The 19,378-nt window shown below is 37.0% G+C and overlaps 1 protein-coding gene across 6 annotated transcripts in view; it reads right to left on the bottom strand.

Moving 5' to 3' along the window:
- Positions 1-19,378, bottom strand: part of LOC144202714 (forkhead box protein P1-B-like) — an 85,685-nt gene that overhangs the window by 56,041 nt on the left and 10,266 nt on the right. Inside the window, exon 3 of one of the 6 annotated variants that reach the window (XM_077725615.1) lies at positions 8,833-8,921. The exons of the other annotated variants lie outside the window; for them this stretch is intronic. The gene's annotated coding sequence lies outside the window, so the exon portion shown is untranslated. The remainder of the gene's footprint in view (positions 1-8,832; positions 8,922-19,378) is intronic. 6 annotated transcript variants of the gene reach the window in all.

Here is a 19,378-nt window from a genome sequence, read left to right as displayed (position 1 = left end):
CTTTACAATTTGACTTTATTGCACATATCCTTGTTGGTCTTAGCTTGCCTGTATCTTGTTTGTTCTTCTTTGCACTAGTATGGAAAATATGGAGTCCAATTCGGGTTTGTTTGTGTTCTCCGTCATGAAGTATAAATAAGGGAGGTCGAAGGGGGGCTGGGGTGCAGGACATATCAGAGAGGAACCCAACCTGAGTTGAGTTAATGCAGAGGAGCCCAAGAAAACACTGGTCCTCCAAAACAAAATAGTTTCTGTGGAAATGGATATATTTACTTGCATGGCTCCCAGAAGAACCACCGCTCTCAATGGCCTTTTAATGGGAACCAGGGCGACTTTGTGAGGTGTGCCAAAAGAGCGCTACGAGAAACAACGATTGCAAGGTTGAGTGAAAACAGTGTAATTCTCCAGGGCTGTTCAATTAACACCAAAATGCCCTTTTGATTATAAATACCAGTAATACCAATGGGATGTGAGGGAAGAATGTGGTTTTTTGAATTTGAAATGCATATTACCGAAAGAACGATCATTTAGAACAAACAACGAACAGTATACAATTTTTTGCAGACAATGAGGTGTATTACTGTCTGAATGTAGATGGTAAAAGCCACATACACATGTCGTACTCACATATATATAGGGATGCATTATGTAATTGTAACACTTTTTGTTATTAGCACCTTGGTTTCATTTCATCGGTAAAATGGTTTTACAACAAGTATGCACTGGTTACAAGCCTCAATGGTAAAACTCACCAAGCCAAAAAATTCCAGGTTAATGAAGCTGACCAAGTCAGGAAGAAGCAAATGTACTTGCCTGATTAATAATTTATTTGAAACTGAATAATTGCCTTTAAAAGATGGGGCCTGATTATAAAAGTCAGGAAAAAAATGGACCTAAACACAGAGTTATGGGGTAGCATTTAAAATATGTAATAGGACAGCCAAGGTATATTAATACATACTCGCTTTGACAGAGCATCTCTAGTGACGCAGATCTAAACAAGATGCAGACATACCTCGACACCATTGGGGCGCACACTCTGGCTGACAGACAGGAAATTGAGGTTGACAACTTGTCATAGAGAATATGTGAGAAGGATAGGTGAGATAATGATCTCATCACAGTATTATTTAAAAAATAATGATAATAAACACAATTTTTCTTTTGGGGTCGTGAAGTGTCTTATGTGGTCTTTGTGAGCCACAATGAACATGCAGACATACATTTAGTACAGTACGACTCCATCTACTACAAAGACCACCTAGCCAAGAGAGACATCTGACACAGTGGCCTGTGCTGGTTCAGTGGTGTGTCACACCACCCCCCACACTAAGGAGCCTTTCTGAAGAGATCAAGCCAGGCCTACGGTGGTGTTCTCTGGGATGGATATTTCCCCCCTCACCCCATCCCCACATTGCTCCCTCTCTAGACAGATGTTGACCTAGCTAACCCCTCCAGTCTGGCATTTACTCCCTCTATAATGGGATTTTTTTAAACTGAGTAAAAGGAACAGCGTGGGATAGGAGACATCGACTAACAACTCCATCTACAGGCCAATGCACATTTCTTCTCCTGAGACACCGCATAGAAGGGTCAGTCATCTAAAAGAAAATATATATATCATTCTAGGATATACGACGTGTGGACTGCCAATCATATGATGATTGACAAACCAATATAATCCCCAATAATGTATTATGGAATAATCAAAACCGAAATCGAAATTACACATTTAAACCTAAAGGATATTATCTCTGGAAGCTCAGTACTTATGCCATAGTTTGGCCTGCATGTTTCTTTATAATGTATGTTTATTTTTATTATATCAAGTCACCCATGGTCCATGGGATTTTGTACCTTTTTCAGATGTTTCCATTCAATGGGTGTGCAACTGTAAATTACAGGTCAGGGGTCCGTATACAGCACTGTTATTGAGGTACAGAATATACCAGGTCCTACTCCAAAAACAAATATACCATACTGTATGTATCCGGGACAAAGACGAACAGTCATAAAAACAGACTTGAAATTATGGGTGTCACTGTTTACAGAGTTAACTTTGGATCCTTTTTTTAATATACCATGTATCCACTATACTACGTTCTGGTTTACTTTTCTGTTCTACACATTCAGTCATGCCAAACACCTTCTTTTAGATTTTTATGATAAATATAGAGAACTCATCCACCTAGGTAATGTTTCTTCCACTCTTTCACACAACCTTTCTCGTAATCTAATCTTGGTCATGGTTGCACAGATTTCTATGGTTTAAACAGGTCCACAATCTACCCAAGGTAGGTTTGGTTGGCTTGCACAGCTGTGCTTTGACCCTTCTCCATGTTGTGTTTTTCCTTAATGCTCAAGACAGTCAAGCTTCAGCAGCCATCTGCTACAATTCAGCGAGTTCTCACACAGTCCCTGTTTACACAAGTACACAACAAGAGCACAATTCTTGAGTGAGATAAGGACACACAAAGAGGGGACAAATAGGAGTCATTCAACATTAGGTTTCAGCTTGGTTGCTAGTCTAGACAACACAACAATCTGTAAAAAAAAAAAAGTTGGAAAAGAGACACTCAAGGCTTTAGAAAAGGTTCACGTGTTGCTGTATTGTGGCGTCTGTTTCTCGGATGAATTGACAAGGTTCTACACAAATTATGGATAATCACTGGCAAACATTGTGCTCACATTTATTCATTTTTTAGGAGTTAAACATGCATGTTGCGTTGCAAAAATACTGCCACATTCCTTGAATGTTCTCAACTATGACAAAGATTACAATCGTTTAATGATAACCTAACTTCTCCAATAACACGATTGCACCTGCAAGTCTTTTCATCAAAAGAAAAACAAACAAAAAAATCAACTAGTGTCAAAAAAATAATATGTATATATATATATATATATATATATATATATATATATATATATATATATATATATATATATATATATATATATATATATATATATATATATATATATATATATATATATATATATATATATATATATATATATATATATATATACATACATATACAGACACACACACTCATTACTATTCACCATATGAATTATAAAGGAAAGTGGCTATGAGGATACCACTCACACTCGCAAAGCAGCAGGGTGTTTAATAAGTGATCGTTGTCGTAGCTACAGTAAACAAGAGGAGCGGGTCTTGTGTTTATGAACAAACATCTCTCCTTGCAAGCACCATTTAATATTAACCAGGTGGAATGATCAGCTGATATCCTCGGTGACTTTACGGGCAAGCAGAGTGTAAACAAGTCCAGATATGTGGGGGTGTATCTTTAGGGAATCAGTGTTGATGCAGATGCAGCTTTGACTAGAATAAAAAGCTAGGCAACAGTCAAGATAAACAAAAGGTGATTCTTCACACGTTTGGAGACTCAATATACTGATTGCAGCTGGTTAGCAAGGCTTTAGTAGAGAATAACCTAAGTAATGGTGTGACGTGCTGTCAATAAGGTGGTCTCTTACGGAAACTTACCATCATAAAAACAAATAACAATGTTTATCCCACAACCAGTCTCGATGGCGACAAAAGGAGTGAAACGTTGCAATAACATGTTAACCATTTACTCGGATGAATTATTCGGTAACTACAGTAGGCTCAAAAAAGTGACAACACCAAGATATTCCATACATCACAATATGGATTTGAATCTTATCATAATGCACATGCAAAGAAAAAAGTAATAAATGACATAACCACTTTGTCTCTGTGTAGAAAACAATTTAGCATAAAGGCCCAGTGCGTCCAGATGATGACAGAATATAGCAAAGTAAGGCAGGCCATGGTATTTTTAGTACAACTAGGGCGGACGGGGAGTAAGTAAATAGAAAAGTCTAATGAGTTGATATCTGGTTGTAGCTACATGAATGGAATAGTGATTTGGGGATTTGACAGTATTTTTTAGGAGTTGTTCCCCACACATTTTCTCAGTAAATCTCCTTCATTTGACTTTTGGAATCCTGATTGCATGTGCTCATGCCGATTAAAATTGCAACAGGAGAATAGACATCATGAGATAGGCTGATCTGCTTTCTGATCCATAAGGCCAAAATGCAGGAAAACTCAGACCTCAACCCTCAAGCTAAATTAACCAATTAGACCTTGAAAGCACCGTTAACCATTAAAAAAAAAAAACATACCTACCTTAACTATCCTTTGGGATCTTCAAAGCTACTTATTGTTTTAATATTACTCAAACTGTCTCATAGTTCTAATCATTTTTACATGAAGTCAAGTAAGGAGTCATCCCAAGAGTGTGGAAATGCAAACTTGAAGAGATGAAATATGTCAGATACGTTTTCTTGGGACAACCAAGGTTAGCTTTAACGAACTTGTCTAATTAATATTGTGTCCCTGTGTAAAGAAAGGACAATATTATTAGAACTGCTTGTCTTTTGGGATATGTGTCCTCTGTGAGAGCTGGCAATGAGCAACCTACTCTTCCCCCAACCCAAGGCTCCACAGTTTCGTTACAGTTGCACAGCACAAATGAAATTATCAGTGATTTTTTTGTATTTAGATTCATTACAATCACTCTGCAAGTATACAAGGCATAAAACAAATAAAAAGCAAAGGACAGTGGAGGAGGACCAGAAAGCCTTTCTAAACACTAAAGCAAACATGACTGACAAGTTTTGAATCAACAGAAAATCTGTTCTTAATAATAGTGGAGTAATATTCTGGCTAAATGATTATAATCTTTCCCCTCTTAACAGCAAGTGGGAAAATAAATGACATAAGCAACATAAAAAATATTATTCTTCAGAACCACTAAGGGCAAAATATTGATGGTTGTACTTTCCCAAAATCAATTGTAATGATATTTTATTTTATTTTTTGCTCAAAGTGCACAAAGTGATTTTAAAATGCGTGATAATAAGAATCATAAGGTAAACTTTGGTGTACCATTACACATTAACTATAAATTCATTTTTTCACTCATTTTCCTTTCTGCTTATACTCACAAGGGTTGTGGAGGTGCAGGAGCTTATTACAGTCATGACTGACAAGGAAGTAAAACATCTCTAACACATTAACTTTCTATTAGGCATAAATGTCACTTCATTGGTATAAGGACAGCTAGTACCCTCTGATACCTCCTTTGGCTTCAGAAATCACAAATCATTTTTAACAACACACCAGGCTCATTGAAGTTTCTGACGTGTGTCATTATTAATGACTCAAACTTTTGGCGAGATAGGCAGCGGGTAAATGGAAGAAAATCAGGGCATATCTGGGCTAAAATTAAAATTGAAGTACACCTGATGCATTTTTTTTTTGTTTTGTTTCCGACAACTTTTTGTCTCTTTTTTAATTTTTTTTTTTAATGCAGCCCTTGTCAAAAGGATGTGTCCAACTCATAAAGACAATATACAGTGGCACTAAAACAAGGACATAGTTCATCATGACATTTTCTGCAATTCCCAACTGATTAGGGTCATTATGTTGGAGGCCTGATTTATGTTGTCATTTCCTCTCACCGAGCCCGCATCAATGAATCTTAATGAATTGGTAAATAAGGGTGAAGATTACACTGTGTGACACCGAAACATTTCTCACCCTCAACTGACGAGATTTATGTGGCCAATTAGAGACCAAAAGAAAATTGTCCAGCAGAAAAATAATATTCATTATGATATAAAAATGCCGGAGGATTCTCAGTGAAGGGCAATTGTGATACTAATGTAAAAGTCCATAAACCATCCTCCCTTCTCAAGGCTATACTGTATCTTACTGCATCAGGAAGTACAATACTGTGTAAAAGTAGAAGCTTTTCCTGATTTCAAATGTTTAGTTCATGTAGGCCTACTTAATTCAAATTGCAAGGATGAAATAATTCATGTAAAAAAAAAAGAAAAAAAAACAGTCAGTTCACTATTGGACAAAATAAGAACTAGTGCATGATTTTTATTTTTTTAGAATTCAATCGTATTAAAATGAACTAGCTAAAAGACCACTTAAGAGCTTTATGTACTACATATTGTGACTAGATTTACTGCAGGAGGCATCTGTCAACATCAAACAAGCTAGCCTGCTATTACGTGTAGTGCTGAGGGATACTGTGTGAAAAGGAGTGGAAAATTAAAGATGAAGCAACACAGGAAAGAGCTTAATTTACTGGCATGTACCATATGCAAATGAGATTACTCCCAGTTTAACTGCATCATTTATGCCCATAATAACAGCATCATCATTACAGGGCTCAAATTAAATTACATTGTAATTAGCATATCAAAGTAATTGGTCCAAGTTGAAAACAAATATCTAGTTTGGTTAATGAACATCAGTAATCAACACGTACAGTCACGGTAAATAGATCAAAAACAAATACTATGACTAAATGATAGGTTCGTCCCAGTTTATGTGCATGTGAGAGAGTACGGCGGGATGGAGGTATTTTACCTGAAGAGCTCCAAACCCTCAGAATATATTTCCCAAACTCTAGGAGATCAAAGATCCAATTTCCCACACTTGCCACTTGAAAAAGTCATCAATAAAATACAAATCACTTCATGTATGCTTTTGAGAATGGATTCAACGTCAAGGCTTAGAGTGACTTTCATATCGTTAAAACACACCACAGCTTTGACTGTCATAACTACTGAAAGTCCACATGCGCTTCAGAGTAGACATTTTTGCAGTCAGGTTTATCCTCCGAGTGTTCTTTGATAAATGTGGAGTGTTTGAATTGAAGTACTAAAGCTTATATGCCAACCCCTTCCTTGCAAATCTCACCAAAATGGTACCAAAAAAAGAAACTCGCATTTTAAATATTATCTACAATGTTACGATGAATTGCCCCACCACAAAAATACTAAAAGAAAAACATAGCAGCTGATACATAGTATCTGAAATGTACTTGAATGCGCTAAATGCTGTATCTTATTGTATTCATTATAAAAGCCATTAAAATACCTTTCTTTGCAAGTATGTAAAGGATGTCCCTTTCATGGTAAAGCTACAGCAAATCTCTTCCATCATCTAATGACGGCACTCATTACACACAGAAAGTGGCTAATGAAGGCACGGTCGCTGCTCGATCCCCTCACCCCACATAAAGCCCAATGAAAAGCTAATATTTCACTTCTAATTAAAAGGTCCAAATGAAAGAAGTCCAAATGGACCTCGTCAACTAATAGAGGACACTTTATACATATATACATCAAACTTAAAATAAAAATCACCAAGAGATATGCGTTCAGCTGCATTTACTTTCACCATTCATACTCTTTTATTTGTGTATCATGAGTGGCCTACCAAGCAGTCTTTAACTTTTTTTTTTTTTATAAGGTGCACATGAAGTGACTTTACAAAGGAAAATGCAACACAAAAACCCATAGCTAAGAAACCCAGGAAGGTGAATTGATAGTATTGTTTGAATCTTTTCTGTATGCCCTTACAGCGTTTACATGTCTTTGGCGGTAAATATGTATGTATACACGAGTTAGCTCTCTTTCTCAGAAAGCAACCTTGCGGCCTTTCACAGAATTCATTACCATCAAATCAAGGTAAACTTCATCCACTTATCACATAGGCCCTGAAAGTGCATCACAACAATAGAATGGACTTTGCTTTTTGTATTTTAGAAGTTTCATTTAAAGCAAACAAGCAGATAAATAGACGTACATCTACTAACCACCAATTTTGTTTAAAAGAATAAATACAAAACGGACCGAGAGTCTCAATTAATAGTACTTTTTGTTTTAAAGCAGAGACTTGAATAATGGCCACAACCAGCGAAGAGAAACTTGTTTTACACATAAATAATTCTATGTGGAAATGAATGGTTACAAATGCACAAACTAAACAAATATTAAAAACAGACCTGACCACCATACGAAATATATTTTCTGTCTGTAAGCAAATATTTGCAAGACCACCAAGTAATATCAGAGCTATAAATAGTAATTATTATCATTTGCTCTTAACTTTCTAAATCTCAGCAGGGTGGTTTCTGTTGCTGCTCAAGTCAATCCATCGCACAATATCTAGGCATGACATAGTGTGTCTTTTCCAGGAGTACACAACAAAACAACCATAATTATTCATGCATCCACGAAGGCACAAAATGTTCTTCAAATGAACAAGACAACAATAATGTATCCAAACAACTACAAGCCTGCCTTCTTGGTATATAATTTCCAGTGAATTATTTTCTCACTCACTGAACTACTATAGAAATTCTGTAATGCATATGCATAATTAATAATAGATGACCAAAACATAATCTAGTTTTTTTCACAAGACTTAGCCTGCATAAACTTTGTTTCAACAGCATAGAAATTTACTACACAACTTATAAGCAACAAAATATTAAATGACATTGCTCATAATTATTAAGAGAGTTGACATTAGACATATAGTGCAGTATCTTGATGGGGAGAAGCAATACTCGTGAATCTAAAGGTCAGTGTTCTTGCGTGGTGTACGTTTGATCCCAGACCCTAGTATTTTCCCAGGAATTCTCTGGCTCTGCAATGTGTAAATCATGCTGTATGACCTTCTACATTCCACATGTTCTGCACTCCCATTTATCCACAGGCACAGATAATGCTGGGCAAATATCATAAACGTGAGGATTTTAGGATTTAAGTGAGGTTGCCATCTACCTCTACCAGCTGGGGAAAAGAAAGGCTATGCATCTGATAAGACCTGATTTCTTTTGGCAGATAAAAGCAGCAGACTTCTTCCCCAAAATTCCAGTAATAGTATTCTCAATGGATTGCGTTGGTAAAGACAGGCAACAATCAGACCTAATTGGTCCTATGTTATGAAGGTTTACTTATACTTACAATTGTTGAAGTATGATAATAAACGCGGGCGGCCCAGCGACTGAGTGGTTTGAAGTCAGCTGGGATAGGCTCCAGCACCCCAAATGACTCTAGTGAGGATAAAACGGTTCGGAAAATTAGATGTGTTGAGATGAGATAACAAATGTAATACAAATCCAACAATGCTCTGTTTAATCAGGCTCTAACCTACAACAAGAAAGCAGGCACCATTCTTTTTATACAAGACTTAATTTTTTTTGTTTAATTATAATACTTGGAGCATGACCACGATGAACAGCAACATGTTTAAGGCTGAGATACGACACGAATTAGAGGTGTGCAGTGCCTTTTTAGCGAGAGAGACACAGTCGCTTCAACAGCACAGCACCCACTTCGACTAAATAACACGGCAAACAGAGACCCATCAGCCAATTTACACATTGCTAACACCAGTTCACTGACAGAGATCAATAGAGTGATAGAGACAAATAATGACAGAGGAAAAGGCAGGAAAGACAAGAAGAAACACAGAAGTGGACACCTCACAAAAAAGAGAGGTTACACAGGGGAGGCAGAGCCAAACATAAAAGAAGGTCACACAGTATAAGACTATGAAAATCTAGCTACTTTGCCAGGCTGTGACATTTGTTTCTTATTGTCTAAGTGACAGCTGGATGCGTCTCCCTACGAGGCCTCTCCGCTTTGCTGTACACCAGCAACAAACCCTGTTAAGATGTGGATGGTCAAATAAACAATAACAGTGTTGCTATGGGATGAAAATGTTTCACCTAATGGTCTTTTTATTACAGGTTATCATTACACCAAACTGCCTGGGTTTCTCTAGACCGAAGGAGACTTTTTTTAAAGAAAAATATGTATAAATATCTTTGTAAAACAATTCATTGAATATATAGTATATGATCCCACAAAACACAAACTACAATCTGGTTGCAATTATGAAAGTTGAAGGTAAAAGGATTACAACATTTTTGGGTCATTAATGACATATATGATTAAAACAATCGTGCTTAATCCTTCGATTAAAACAAATGAATACATAGCTTTTGTCTAATGGAAATGTTAAATTTACATTATGCTTTATGTATGAGTTTTGCTATTGTTTACCTTCATCTATAATTAGTTTAAAGAGTTGAATTATTTTTGCAGGAAAGACAAATATATTTATGATTGACTGTATCCCACACAAATATGTTCAGCTGCTGGTAGCCGTTTGATATTATCTATGTCCTAGTCAATACAGAAGGTGCAAGACCTAAAGTATAAATGGTGTTTTTGATACTGATAGAAAAATAGATTGATCCTCACCAAATGCATTTTCACACTCAAAAATAAGTTTTCTCCAAGATGACCATCTATATACAACAAAAATTCAATTCATTCTTAGAGCACCGAGTGATGTGGCAGGAAATGAGAAAAAAATGTCGTGGCAAACACTATGTTCAAGTGAAAATAGTTTTTATTATTATTTTTTTTTAAGTGATTGTTTTTTTATTTTTATTAGGCAACATTTCTTGTTGGCCAGAAATGTATTTACTGAAAGATGGCCATCATTTCTTTAAGAAATGTTCATGTAGACTGAACAAACTGGTGAATTGCTTGTATAAATCTAACACATCTTAATCTTTGGCCAAATGCAAGTCATGGCAATGATGCTCTTTTCAGGATTTTAACTGTGACCAATTTTCAACAAGGGAGTTGTGGGTGAAGAGTTACTAGAAGCAAATGTGTGCACAGATTGATTATTACACTTGTCGACTTATACACAGTAAAACGTCGTGTGACGTACCTATGTTGGCTTATAGACAAGGTAGAGAGAGAACCAGAAAACAGGAAATTGCATTGACCCAATGCCAATTTTATAATTCAATTTCATTCGTAAAAATAATTGCAAAGTATTCCTTCTCCCTATTGGTTTTCTGACTTAGTCTAACTCCGATAAGTTGGGAGCAATATCACTGAACCCACGTCACTTTTATTGGGATATTGCCGCAGGTTGACGTGCAAGTGTGTTTTTCCAGAAAATAATTTAAAATGGAGTGGCCGTAAAGAGCACTTCATTGTCACTATTACGATAATCAAAGCATTTTTCAGACACTCAGTCAATCATTTAAACTTATACACCAGTAGGCAACACTGCACACCAATATGAGAAATAAGGTTACATTTCTAGCCATATTTTGAAAGAAGACGTTCAGAGCTGGTCATCAAAGGACCTTAAGTTCCAAGACAAGGTGATGCTCGCATTTTCACATTAGACCTCACTACCTAAAATTTTTGTAAGACGATCATTCCACATTCCAAAGTGGCATGCATTTGCTATGCCTGTCAGGGTTTTACACAATGGCAGCCATGCTGAGAGAATAGATTAAGGTACTTAAAGTGGAGCAACAACACTGCAAGTGACAGAAGCGTTTCACTTTCTTGCCAGAATCACCCCCACGAGGCACTTTTGCTACAGTTGTTTATTATGTTCCAACCTAGGCATAAACGATTAAAGAGCTCTGTTGAATCAAAGTGTTATGAATGCATTGAAAAACAGACGGCTGTAAATGCCATTGAATTAGAAGCTTACCAAGCCAAAGACCAATACATAGCAATTTCAGTTTGATGCTGATATAAAGAAATTACATTTCCAAGCAAGTGGTGAAGGCACCAAAGTAAATCTAACGGAGGTCCTAAATGTGCCCATAAGCTTTGAATAGGTTAACTCATGTTTTTTATTAAATACATGGGGGTTAATATGAACTTTTATTCTCTCTATCCAAAGCAATGTATATATTTTAATCTTCTTTGAATATTATTTACAATGCATAAAATTTGACTATGTTATAAAAGCAACACTGGCAGTTAAAAATAGACAAACTACGACCAAACTACTACAAATTAAATATTCAGTGAGTAATTTGAAACGAAATGATATTACTGTTATAAATAACAAAGCCTCTTTTAGTTAATGCATTGCACAGATGTGCATTGCACAGATTTGAGAGTTCTGAGGCTTTGTCCTAGACTTTCACAAGAGACCACTCAACCCATGAAGGGGAAAAAAACAAAAGAAAGAAATAACCTTATTTTTATGGAGAGTTTAAGTCACCATGTGTTAAAATATTGGGTGCATTTGAATAAATGCATTTAAGCGTATCCAAATGTGTAGGGTAAAAAAGAAAAAGAAAAAAATAACCTATCCTACTCCACTCACAAACCACCTTTGTTTTGTCATACATAAAGAAAGCTGGAAGGGATTACAATAGGCATAAAAGGTAAACTATAGGCCAGCACAATAAATCATTTGAACATGGCCATCAAAGTGACATGTTTTTTCAAATTTTGGGGGGGATGGAGGCTTTGGTTTTGCTTCATAAATGCCTTGAAGATTTCGTTTATATATAAAAATCTTCTCTTCATCATTCACAAATAAACCCCACTAGCCTGGATTTAAAAAGGATTATCTGAATACAGTGTTGTCTTAACGTATGGACCACTCTGTTTTATTTGTTCTAATTCGCCAACTAGTGATTTAATATTTCTAAATTGTGTTTAATAGTACTAAAATTGAACTTGGATTACGATGCAGACACTCAAAAATAAGTATGTCGAGGTACCACTGTACTTGGTCAATTATTTTATATATTTACATGTTAAACAAATACATTTCAAATATATTTTTTAATAGAAACAGTACAAAGACAGATTACCAAGGGTAATGGACAACATTAAGTGCACACAGACTGATTAAGCCCACACCCCCTGAGGAGAACTTACCTTTCTAGGAGTGGGCAACAGCTTCACAATATGCTATCTAGTCCTAGATTTGTAATCAATGGGAACTGCTTTACTGTATGATTATGTGCTCATATGTATTGGTATCCCTCCATAGAAATGTACCCTATCCCAACAATGGGCTCAAGGTCCTCTAATGGAAAGGCTCTCATCACGTTTTGCACTGTGCAGATAAAAAGATGAGAGCTCATGAATATTTACATTAAGCAAGATATTCCATTAATTTCTCTGAGCCCTCTTGATACTGTCTGTGGTGGCTCGTTAATGAACTTCACACATCACCATCATATTAATTCATGCTAAAATCAATAGCCCCTTTTACGGCCATTTCGATCCAGGAGTAGGCGGCCCATGTTACACCTCACCATTCTGTATGAGCAAATAGTAGAGAAGCCATCTGAATATAAATAACTGCAAAGAAAGCTTTGCGTAAATTGTTTTAGTGTAGGTGTAAATTTCTATGAACAAATACAATCTTCAGGTATCCACTGACATAATTTAAGTAACTCCCTTTGTCCTGCGATTGGTTGGCAATCAATTCAGGATGTACCGTGCCTATGGCCCATAGTTACCTGGGAGAGGCTCCAGCACCCTTGTATAGCCCTTGTCAGGATGTGCAGCACAGAAGATGAATAAATAAATGCACATATCTATTTTACACGCTCAGATATTTACACAGACACCCGTTACTAGTTGCAAAGTCACTTTGATAGCAACTGTTTCGACTGTGTTGTTATCGTTTATCCAGCCAGTAGGCAGAGAATGAGCAGCGCAGACATTCATACTTATGTTATGTCAGTCCTCAGAGGACACATGAGGAACCTTACTTATTCATTTAAAAGGACTCAGCACTTGTCAATACATTATCCAATTCATCTGGCCCTCTTTCCAAAGCACCAGCCTGTCCAAAATATTTCCAAAACCAGGTCTAAAATGCCCCCCCGTACGCCCCACTCATGCTGGGTTAGATTTAGATGGCATACATAAACAGAGCCCATAACATTCAAGTCTCCATCCAAAAGGTTTTTGCGTGGCATTTCATCATATGTAATAGAGAAACAAGTTCACATACTCAAATAAAAACAAAATTACTGCCAATACTGTTTCTATGAAAGGGTTACTGACTGCCATGAAAACAAATGTGGTCAGTGAAGGACAGATTTTGGGTTCAGAGGGAGTACGAGCCAAGAGAGAGCACAAGTGAGACCTCTGGAAAGCAAACAGAGTATTTGGTTTCAAAGACAACGGGGGAAACATGCATACCATTGTTGAAGCCAATTATCAATGGAAAATAATAACAACAGATGGATCCAGATCAGCCAACTTGCACTGGTGAACAGATGAAATGCGAGAGTACCCAACCCGCCACCGTACAAAGGAGGCAAAGGCTATGGTTCTGACTCCGTTTATACATTCCCCATACGAGGCAGAGATTGAAAGAAAGCTGAGCGATTGATTGCAAGCAAAAACAAAACGGATTATTCATGTCTTGTTAAGTCTGGGGGTTGTCTGGAGATATTAGGCTAAAATGCGCGCAGTAAAAGAAAAGGAAGGTTTTCATTTCATTTACTTGAGTCTAAAGCAGAGTAATTATCTCCCTATAGGCTTTAATCATCAATCGTAGTATAGAGCAGGGGAAAATAGTTTCTACTTCAGTCATGAAAGCCATTTTTTGTTCTTTTTTTTCTGCCTTTGAGACGAGTTCATCAAATAATATTAGAATTCATGGGGTTGCAAGCAGTCAATTCCAGAGGCAAAGAGTAAAAGGTTATGTACAGACAGAGCTGCGTCTATGTTATCATTGGATGCTTATCGGATTTGATATATTATTTTTTGTGGAAGCTAGAAGCTCTAAATGAAGCACAACTGTGTTACATGTTAGTTCTGATAATAAGATAATTACTACTTTAAAAATTGATGTGAATAAATAAATTAGGAAATTAAAACCTTTTTTTATCACAGTATTTTTACTCTTACCGTAGCCCATGAAAGGATACCACAAAAGACTAAAGGGATTTTTTTAAACAAATGTCAAGATTTAATTGGTTTTTGAGAAATAATTGCCATTAGCAAATCCCATCAAGTAAGATTGAGGCATTTTTCTAGGGGAGAAAAACCTTATTTTTGGACAATGAAGAGACAAAAGGTTTTCAAACAGGAACTGACAGGCCATCAGCCATTTTAGTACACTGACACCGAGGTCGAGTTAATTAGACTATTGTCATTTTAATCAGGGCAGCTCAGTGGCCATCACTTCCTAAAAGAGCCAAAGGATTTAAAACGGCTGAGGGATTGTTATGTACGTATGTGTGTGAATGTACAGTACGTGCAACTGAGCATTAGGTCGAAGATGTCACCACTCTATGGGTTATGTTGTATATAGTCTGGTTTTCTCCCTTGCTTAGAACGTTAATGAGATGGAGAGGGACCAAGGAAACAAAGGAGCCTGGAGGATGATGAAGGGGAACTACTCGCCTCCCTTGTACTCATGTGACTCTGTTCATCTGATTGAAATGATTTAATATCAAATTCTTTAAATTATGTGCCTCTCCCAGACTACCAGATTCTTAACTGGAAGTTTTCCATGCTTTTATTATTGTCATTCATCACTTGAGGATCGGACATAATAAAGAAAGAAATGTGAATGCATTTGCCCACGCAACATTAAAAGTATAGCATTCCAAATAAATGTGTCTTTATGTCTATATTATTAGTTGTGAAAAGTCTTAGTTTGAAAAATTAATCATCAATATTTCACAGGGATTTAATATTAATCTGTAGAAAAATTATCCTCTTTAAATAATTTAGCGTCTAAATTAATAATGCAATGAAAGGGACTCAAACAGAAATGAATGTAAAGTGAAGATGAAAATGACGTCAATAATTATCAATTAGAGCACAAGTATCTTATCTGATGACTTTCAAACCTTTGTAGTATATTTTATAATGTGCTGTTATATATTATAATGTGCTGTTTATTACAATTAGTCATGGGACAATTACAGATTTGAAGGTGTAAAATACACTGAACACAAAGTGTTTATTGTGTATTATTCAAATTTTACTATTGTAGCTGACATGACAAATTATTGAACACAATTTTTCAGGTTCAGGATTGGCATGAGACAGTACTGCCCTCATAAAGGACTAAGGACCAAAATTCATTTCTACAATAGAACAACTAAAACAGTCTAATGAGGTTTGTGAATAAAAATACAAAGTGCATTTACTCTCATATTGGACTAAAAAGGACTTTGCTTTTGGCCTTGTCTCACTGGAAGCCTAGCTGTCACATGGTTGATGTGGTGCTCTTTGAAAAAAAGTGTTTGCCCATGCAATCAGAACTTTAAAAAAGTGACTTGAAGTGTCAAAGCAACATAAAAAAACAGGTTTGTCCTCTTCCAGACAGGAAGTTTGAAGCAGTGGAAGGGCTGCCTTGTCTCATCTGCAGGCAGCACTTTCACTCATCCTAGCAACCACGTTTGATAGTGTGCACAACTCCTCACTGTTTGGATTTCACCCTGTGTGACACATCTGTTACTCGTCATATTTTGTTGCTTTTATGTGTACTTTGGTCAAGTGTAACCCTGGCAATGTTGTACATAGCACATTATCCTATTTGTGTTTTAAAACAAGCAGTTGTCATTGCTTTATGTCAATGGGAGTACATTTGTGGTCAACTGGTGTAATGCTGTAAACGGGCTTGTGTAAAAAGAAAAATGTAGTTTATTATGAAATTACAAATCACTAACAGCTTTTAAATGAAAAAAACAAATGCATGTGCTAGTAATTTTACTTTCATTAGTCATCATGGTACTTGAGGAAAATATTCACAAACTATTTAAATGAATAAAATACCCACATTTTAGAGAACCAAATAATGCAAAGCTCATATTATCCAATTGCTGCAAACAGTTTTTTGACAAATCCAAGTGACCTTTGATGGATCAGTGTCAGCAATTACATGTAATGGAGTATTTGTAGATAAATGAGTGGAAAAGGTATGATAGGGTGGTTTAAAACATGAGTGAACACCATGACTGCCATTTTAACCGGCCTCGTCAGACCACAAGTCAACATGTAGCAGCAGCAACGTGGCAGGAAGGCGCATTGATGTTATGTCTCTAATATATTCAAAATAGGGATCATTTGCTTAAGCCTTGCATCCAAGGATCATTCTAGCCTTCATTAGCCTCAATCTGACATGGATATGAACAACATGTTATCTTGCAACATGAACCTGGCCCGTCAACCCCCCTCCAGAATCGAAGCGCTGAATTCCCTCCCCTTCTTTTGGAGACATGCATATCCAATTCCTCTGGAAATATCACAGGTTGTTAGCATTCCAGAGAGAATGTTACTTGGTTGTAAACTTAGGCCTTAATTAGGGACACTATTTGATCATACGGCAGCTGGGCTTTAGTAAAAGTATGGCTTTGCATCGCCCTCAAGTCCCTTTGGCTCTGAGCTCACGAGTATTACATTGAAGGAATATTCATTATTTTGCGTAGGAGTATTTTTATACAAGAGGATCCATCAGTGTGTTAAAACATTTCAGAACAACTTCATGTCGCACTGTATATAAGGAAAGGAAATTTTGTATTTTGTCTCACAAATTGGCAGACACAAACAAATAAAAATATTCTACAATATCATGTTCCATTTGGGTAATTTATAGACAATCTCTGTATTTGCGTGATCAATGCTAGGTACCAATACAAGAGCATCATCTCTGCACACATGGAGCAGACATAAATAGATTTGTATCCACGTGGGTATCCATTGACTGTGCGCATTAGAGTAAAATGTGACAGGAATAGAGGAGGGTTAGAAAAACAGGTCACTTTCAAATTACAATTCATTAAGCAGAGTTAATAAATAGATTTCCCTATTACCACCTACACAACCCAACTCCCAGTCTAGTATGTTCATACACACACAGCAACTTGAACTCCCTTGAGGAAATAAATAATGACACATTACAAAAACTGTAAACGTGTCCAAATTAATTTGCGCTTTGCTCTAATTGCATTTAAACACAGCTTCTCCCTAACCTTGGATCAAGCACTTCTTAATTATGGGTTTCTGAGGACAAGTTCCCAACAGTGTTGTTGTGTTGTTGAGTGGAAGAAGCTTTGGGAAATGAATATAAAGTACTTTAAATCATCTTGTTCAATAGCCCCCATGGAAAGACCATAGGAAGTAGGTTGTCCAGGCTATTGGGCTGTTGTACAAACTGCAAATTAGTTGTGAACCTTCCACCCCAAAGCTAGGTCATATCAGGGCCATTTTGTCGAATCAAAAAGCATGACAGAAATTGAACAACAATAGTGTAATATACCTCTCAATTTCTAAATGAGTTACATTTGAGAACTTTTAGCCAGTGTTTGTCTCATTCTATTTCATTCTGGCGCTGACACCACATTGAAGTCAAATTGACAGAGTGAATTAAACTCAATAACGTCTAGGTGAGTTCGCTATAAAGAATAAAAAAACGAACTGCTCCGATGTTACGCCTGAGATGCATCAATTAACAGGAAGCCAGTACAAGTGACTCGTGCCCCCTTGCCTTGCTTCATTTTTATCCATGGTAGGAAAAACAGCAAGATGTGTTTCCTGAAAGTGGGGGCAAGAGACCCATCCTGCCTCTAGAATAAGCGCCACCCCACAAGAGCCGCCACCGCTGGACTTTCTGCACAGGCAGCAAAACTTCCCTAAAAGACGAGGGCCTGCCAAGTCAAACATGGCTTGTATTTCTCTTTGTGGCCGCCAGCCGCCCATGTGGGCCTATGATGTGCTTCCTGAGGGCTCGCTGCAGCTGTAGCACTTTGAATAAAGGTAACAGTAATGTCACAGCTACTGTAAACTTGCTTGGCTGCTCTTGTCAGCAGGACATGGCTAATCAAAGCAGAGAATGCATCCTCTAAAACATAGCACATTGTTTTTGTCCCACTAGCAAAAAAAATTAACCTTCCTATGAGTCAGAAAGACACAGGCAAGAGGGCAACCACTGTTCCCTGATCTCGCCAAACCAAATGTCAAGAGACCAGAAGTTCCATGCAGCTTTGGGATGTCTAAGTACGAGCAATTGGAAAACTATTACAGTCACAATTTATTGTTGAGTGCCTGACACAGCAGAGGAAACCAGAACAATCAAGCAGAGTGCTATTTTTTTTTTCTGCTGGATTTAGTAACACTAATTAGTTTTGCTCTCATAAAGCCAACCTGAAAAACGACCAATTAGAAAGTGAAAATGAGACATGCAGATGAAACAAGAGCTTGTCATTTCCAATCTTCAAGTCCCTTATGTACAACTTTACTGTGAGATGACTTTCGCTCATACACTCACACACAGAAAATGACTGGCAGAGTGCCTGCTTTATTCAATGTCACATACCGACCAATTTGTTAATGGCACTATGCATCAAATAGCCTGGTGCTTGGTTAAAAGGAAAACCGTTATAGATCTATACTGCCACATCAAAGCCAGGCTGAGCAGCTTGTCCATACAGATCTCACAATCACCGGCCTTAAGAGAGGAAACCGTCCACCAGGCTGACCACAGCACCAGCTGGTTTCTGCTAAAGACCAACCAGAGCCAAGCTGCTTGACTTTCACAGGTGCTTTATTTATACCATGTCTTCTTTCCACAGCTCGGCAGTAATTCAACTGCATGCCTTGCAAAGTTACATAAACAACAATGGAAGATATGCACAGAGTAAATTTCACTACTCCCGATTGCAATTTACAATTGCCTAGACAAGTT

This window comes from Stigmatopora nigra, chromosome 10 (assembly GCF_051989575.1).
Source record: "Stigmatopora nigra isolate UIUO_SnigA chromosome 10, RoL_Snig_1.1, whole genome shotgun sequence".
Lineage (NCBI taxonomy): Eukaryota > Metazoa > Chordata > Actinopteri > Syngnathiformes > Syngnathidae > Stigmatopora > Stigmatopora nigra.
This window is presented reverse-complemented; position numbering and strand designations above follow the sequence as displayed.